This window comes from Pteropus alecto, unplaced genomic scaffold (assembly GCF_000325575.1).
Source record: "Pteropus alecto unplaced genomic scaffold, ASM32557v1 scaffold81, whole genome shotgun sequence".
NCBI lineage: Eukaryota > Metazoa > Chordata > Mammalia > Chiroptera > Pteropodidae > Pteropus > Pteropus alecto.
Genome location: NW_006433378.1, coordinates 11,322,365 through 11,329,023, shown reverse-complemented (window position 1 = coordinate 11,329,023; position 6,659 = coordinate 11,322,365). Strand labels below are relative to the sequence as shown.

At 39.7% G+C, this 6,659-nt stretch overlaps 1 pseudogene; it reads left to right on the top strand.

Annotated features, from left to right (window-relative positions):
- The first annotated feature begins 5,958 nt into the window (after positions 1–5,958).
- Positions 5,959–6,077, top strand: LOC112476931 (annotated as a pseudogene).
- Positions 6,078–6,659: the final 582 nt, after the last annotated feature.

Below are 6,659 nucleotides of genomic sequence, written 5' to 3'. Positions count from 1 at the left end.
CAGGCCTTTCACGCTACATACTTTTACCTTTTCATACTACATACTGTTCCCCTTCCCCTTCCTGTATCAAAGAAAATGGGTAAACAAGTCTTTAAACTACAACTCATAGGAACTGAAGAATGATATATAAGCTAAATTCCCCAAACGTGTCCCTCTCACTGACTTTACTCTCAGCATCATTCTCTTTGCATTCTTTACTCTGTCTCTCTCACTGTCCTCGTCTCTCAGGCTCTCTCTGCCTCCGAGAGGAGACCACACTCTGTCTGTGGAGTGTTGCTCCTTTTCTAATAAGCTTTCCTTTTGACTCTAACTTTGGCGTCTGTGTTGGATTCTTTCTACATTCTCTGCCAAAGGACCCTCTTCTGTCAGTGCAGAGCTTGCTCACCCCAACTCGGGGGAATTTGCCCTGTCCTGCATCAAAAGGCAACAATTAAAAAATTTCATAATAGGATCTCCATTAAGCACACGCAAATTAAGCCATAATTATGTCTGCTTTTAGTCAAAGCTGGAAAAAAGTCAATTAAAAATCATAAGTGCCTACATTTTTCTAAAACATTTTGCACCTAATTATATAAATGGCCACTAGTAGAAGCCTTGGATCTAAAGTCTCCTTATTGAATGTTTATCTGGGAAGCTCAGACTTGCAGTGTATGAGGAAGGGAACGGACATTCAATTTAGATGGTGTTTCCATTTAGTTAACATATTTATAATTTACCAAATGTGATTAATTACTTTCTCAATTCAATCAGATGCAATTTCATTGGCAGAATTGATTTTTAAAAAAATTTTTTTTAATTGGCTAAGATTTGGCCACTCCTATTTAGAGTCTTCCCAGGGTAACTTCTTTGAGATTTTTAATTTATGTATAAAATAGGAGGGAACATAAATGAGATGCTGTTGGAAAACAGCTCAGCATCTCAAAGTTCTGGCAATTGACCTAATTATCATATTCGATAAAAGAGAGCCTTCTAAAAACTGAGCATCCACAGCCTCACTCATATACTGTATAATTTAGGTAACTATTTCACAGAAATTGCCTGGATTAATCTATCTGATCATCTTTCCACACAAAATTTTTTATACCTGATTTTTGTTTGTTAAGCCAATGCAAAGCTTCATATGAAAAATCTAAATGCAGTAGGGTGCCTGTGCAGGAAGCAAAGATGCTCAATGTGGTTTAAAAATAAATTAGAAAAAGTCACCCAGAAGCAAAATCTCTTTTAGGAAACAGTTTGAGTGGTCTTCCTTAGTTAAGTAAATGAATTAAGGGGGAATAGGCCCTTATAAGAGTGGGTGAAGGGCTCCAGAGGGTAAAAAAGCTTTTGTTTTTTAAGCAAGGTTTTTATTATTCAAGGAAATTGCAAGTGGCAAAGATTTCACTTGGGAAAAATAAGTCTTTTTACATATAGAATCCAGAGCCTCCTGAGAGTGAGTATCAATAGTCTAACTGGGCTCCTAGAGGCTTGAAGTGAGGCTTGGACTGGGTCAACCAGGGTGGCCTTCCACACAGTGACCTGGAGAGGAGGGTCAGTGTGACTCAGGAGCTGGGGTTTGTGAAGGAACTGGAGGTAACTGTTGGAGGTAGGGAAGCACTGGGTTGAGCACAGTGAGCCCAGATGGATCTGACCTCAACAGCTGTGTTTGGAAAACAGGCACTTCAGCCCCAGCCCCTGAGGTCAGCCCCCTAGGTTTGTTTCCAAAAAAAGGTTGATGATGACAGCGCAAAAGCAACTGGTGATTGGAAGGGTGTGAGGATTACAGTGAAACTGACCATTCAGGACAGGCCCAGATTGAGGTGGTACCTTCTGCCTCCACCCTGATCATCGAAGCTCTCAAATGACGGCCAAGAAACAGAAAGAAGGAAAAAAAAAATTAAGCACAATGGAAATATCACTTTCAAAGAGATTGACAACACTGCTCAACAGATGTGGCACCGATCTTTCCCCAGAGAACTCTCTGGAACCATTAAAGAGATCTTGGGAACTACCCAGTCTGTGGGCTGCCATGTTGATGGCTGCCACACTCATGACGACATCAACAGTGTTGCAGTGGAATGCCCAGCTAGTTAAGAACTACAAAGGAACATATTTCAATTAAAGATCATATGACAACCCAAAAATAAAAAAGCATCAAGAGAAATTTGTCAACCAACTGCATCATCAGACTCTGACGGTGTTTGGAAAGGCTGGTGTTTACAAACATGACTGATCTGTCTGGAGTCCTTAAACAGTTGGACAGGTCCTTACAATGCAGGTTCTAGACTTCCTATTCATAGGGCAACTGGATACTGGAGCCACTAATTAACAAATAAGAGGATGCAGGCATCTGCCCTAGTTTTGAGGTGGCAATGCAAATCTGAAAACATCTCATGTAAACTTCTGAAACTTTGTTTCCTATATCAGCTCACTCACATCAGCTCTCTCAGCTGACAGTGGTTTTTTGTTTCCCATGTAGTGGGAAAAGGTCAAACTCAAATGCCTTCTGGTATGAGGCTGGTAAAATAATTGTACCATAGAATAAGCAATGTTTGTGACACCAGAAAACTGAAGAGTGTAGCTCTCTTCCAAGGGAATGTACACGCAATGATATTTCAAAGTCTAAGCTGATTAAGACAAAAAACAATCATAAGTCTATAGGCTGAATTTAGCATCTATCTCAGCTTCCACCTTGATACTCTACAACTTCATTGTACCTAGAATCTGTTTTAATTTATTCAAATGTTTCTGCTCCCTGCAGGTCACCGTGGAAGACTTTTAAAGGATCCCATAAAGAAGAGTCAACATATTACTGGGCCACAACTCATTTCCAAGCTCTAGGTCCTAACGACCCAGAGACGACTAAGACAAGTTCCTTCCCACACACAGTCTGATATTGTCAACACCATTTGTTCAGTTTCCTGTCTCCAGTCCCCTCCTTTTATCAGGATACTTCTCTGTAACATTGTCGGATAAACCCAATTTTACCTTATTTAAGGCCAGGTTTTTGTGTAGTATCTAGAAGACTCATTTAAGTATTAGAAACCTATTTGTAGTGCTGCCTGCTTTTGCCTACCCATATCTCACCCTCTTTGTCCCTCCTGCCACTGAAGCCCCTAGACACTCATGAAACCTGACTTATGTCTCTGACTGTGCCTTTTGTACCATACACCCGGCAGAGTTCCTGGAGCAGTTTTTTGTGTACTTAATGATTTCAATTGAGTTCTTTTGATGTGGAATTCTGGTTAATGTTCTTGATCTTTCTCTTTGTGCGTCTCTTGATATGGACCTGAATCTTTGGACATTAAAACCAGACCTAGTTTCCTGGTCTCTGATCCTTGCCTTCCATTTTGGTATGATATTTTGACTTCAATTTTCCTTTTTGGAAGCAGAGTGCCCTTCCCCACCTTCTTCTCCCCAACAGATAAACGTTTCTACACTAAGATACAATTTCTTTTCTACACTCTCAGTTCTTCAGGCTTGAAGTTTGTCTTGGTTCTTCTCAGTTTGTCCCATCTTCTTGTTGCTCAAAATTCCCCTGATATTTTTGAAGGTATCTTTCTGTAAAGCTGCTTTTAGAAAGGCAAGACATTTAGAGTGTAAAAGTAGAATAGAATAAGACGTAAGTCATACATAGGAGAAAAGTGAATCCTCATCATCTATTAAAAAGGACGAAGCATCAATAGGAAGATTTGGGCTGCAGAATAAAAGCCCTTCCTCGATCTAGCTTACTTGCCCCACTCTGTTCCCCCATTTTTAGTTCTCAAATCACCTGTTTTTCTTTTATCAAGGAAAATATCCATGTGATTATACGGTTATGTGATAGACTGGTTTTGGCCACTTGATCTCTTAATTCTTAGGTAAGAAGCTGCTGCCTGTTTACCTCCTCTAAAGGTTTATTTCCTGTGTGATTTCCACTCTGGGTTTGCCATTTAATTAATGAAATCCATCTTCATTCCTGCAGCCACGAGACCTTTCTAAACACCTGTACGTTCGGTTTTGCCAATGCAAGCACTTCTTTCCTTCCTCGCCCATTTATTTCTCACTAAATCCCCATAGGGCACAGTGATTAAGGCTCAGCAGATATTTCCTTTAGGAATAATTTTTTTAAAAAACATAAATTACCTAACATAAAATACCAAATACTTCTAAATATGCTTTCTAAATAGATGTTAAGTTTTAGAGATGGCAGTAGTGAAAAAGAAAAATCGAACTCCAAATTATTCCCAGTTATCTTGATTTCATATTGTTTTCTTCTGGAAAAATTTTAGAATTACAACATTTTGTAAATATGGGATGAAGGCCACTCTCAGAGATCAATCAACTGAGTCTTGTTCATCTTTGACTTGATTGTTATACTATGCCTACGATAATAGTCTATTTTGATTGTTTCAGAAGTGATACATTTCTTAAAATCACAGTTCATTTTGTTACTAATATGAATAGTATATGAATATAAAGAGTGCTGGAAGCCCAGCAATTCCAATTTTTCCCAAATCACTATCCCCCAACCTCAAATCAGTTGTTTAACATACTTTCCACACAACCATTATTATGTGATGATTTGGTTCTGAGCTGAGGGCAAAATCTCCTCAACCCTTCCTAGAAAAATCCTACCAGGTGAATTCCTAAACACAGAGTTTCAGTTTGGACTGTATCAAGTATGCCCATAATCCCAGAGTTATGAAACTCTCCTCTGCTCTGGCATCAAGAAGAGAGGAGTGACAAGATGGGTTAGTGCTGGCAGTGAGGCTAAGAAAAGGAGAGGAGGCAGGCATGTAGAGGCCTGGGTATGAGCGACAATACGATTTTGTCAACTGGAACAAGAGAATAAGAAAGTTCCTGATATTAAGGAGAGACGTGAACTCCACAGAAGCCACAAAACAAGAAGTGTACATAAAGGATGTTTGTAGAATGCATGCTCATGAGCAAGAGAGTATACCTCTATTTGACCTTAAATGCTTGTTGTGAAATACTTTGGGACTTTTCTAAGAAGAAAACTGCAATTGCTTGCTATTGCCAGAAACTGCCTTGCCAGTGGCCTGGCATCGTGGGAATTTGCCTGGCTTTTTGTGGCTGTCACCCAAAACTGGTAACTACTAAGTCAAAGTTAAGTATAAGCTAAAATTAAACTACTTCCCTTCCTTATTCATGTATTTTTGCTAAATGAGGACATTTTAGTAATGATTTTATATTCATTAGGAGGATGGGATGTCGCACAGCAAATCAATCACAGTCATAGTGAAAACACCGAGACATTATTCTATGTTTTTCCACAATCTACTATGTTTAGTTGGGATAAAATACTGAAAACTGAAAACTATTCTTCTAGAAAAAAAACAAGGAAAAATACATAGTGTTTTCAAAGAGAAGAGAATCATGATCAACATTCACAAAAATGGAGGGTGGGAGGGTGGGGAGTATGTTAAGTGTAGACATGTCAGAAGCTTGAACATAGGAGTGTTTAGAAGAGAAGAAATATTTCAATGATTCTGAATCTTTTTGGAATTGCTACCTACAATCCACAATTACATTTTTTGCTTCGTGATAGGTTCCATCCTCTGAAAGCATGCAGTCTCTTCGTACATTCTATAGGCTTGGAAAGTATATCATAACATGTATGCATCATTATCATATCTTACAGAGTATTTTCACTGCCCTAAAAATCCCCTGTGCTCTCTATTCACCTCCAATCTCTTCTCCACTACTGGCAACCACTGATCTTTTTCCTGTCTCCATAGTTTTGCCTTTTCCAGAATGTCGTAAAGTTGAAATCATACAGGGTGTAGGCTTTACAGATTGGCTTCTTTCACTTGCAATATGCATTTAAGTTTCCTCTGTGTCTTTTCATGGTCTTCTTATAATTTTACACATCTGATGACTAGAAAAAAGTTCTCCCAAACTAGATTCTAACACCCTTCATTTCAAGCCTTCTTTCTTCTCTACTGTCCACTGACCTAGGGACCATCAGAAAGAGATTGAGTCTACGGCCATGCTATCCTGAACAAGCCTGATCCTCTCTGATCTCGGAAGCTAAGCAGGGCTAGGCCTGGTTAGTATTTGGATGGGAGACCACCTAGGAAGACCAGGTGCTGTAGGTGTAAAAAATAAAAATAAATAAGGGATTATAAAATGACAAGGCCCTTGCAATCTGTGAGGTCAACCAAGGGTAAACTCACCTGGAAAAAAAAAAAAAAATTAGAGATTGAGTCCAGGGAGAGAGGCACCATAGGACACATTCCCAAACCTACAGATGCTGAGATAGCCATCAATCTAGGACAGACAGGCAGCCGCGTGGTGCCTGACTCTCCAGATGTGGTTTCAGGGTGACCCTGTCTGATCACCAGGCTCGACTTATGAAATACAACCACTGATGAAATTCGTGGCAGGCAAACTCCCTGCACGATGTGGGACAACAGTTTGATGGATGGGCCAGCGATGATGGATCGCTCCTCTCTTCCCCTTAGTCTATGAATTTTGGTTCATGAATTTCCTCCAGCAGAGACTGAGTTGTCCCAGAGATAAGGTAACACTCATTGGGGAGCTGGGCTCTGGGCTTATTGCTTGCTTGTGGATAGCACCCTCATTACTCCGTAAAGCAAATTATTGCTGACAATGTAAGGTTTTAGTCCATTTCGGTGCTTTTTAAATTTAACAGACGGCCTGGCATATGGATCTAGATT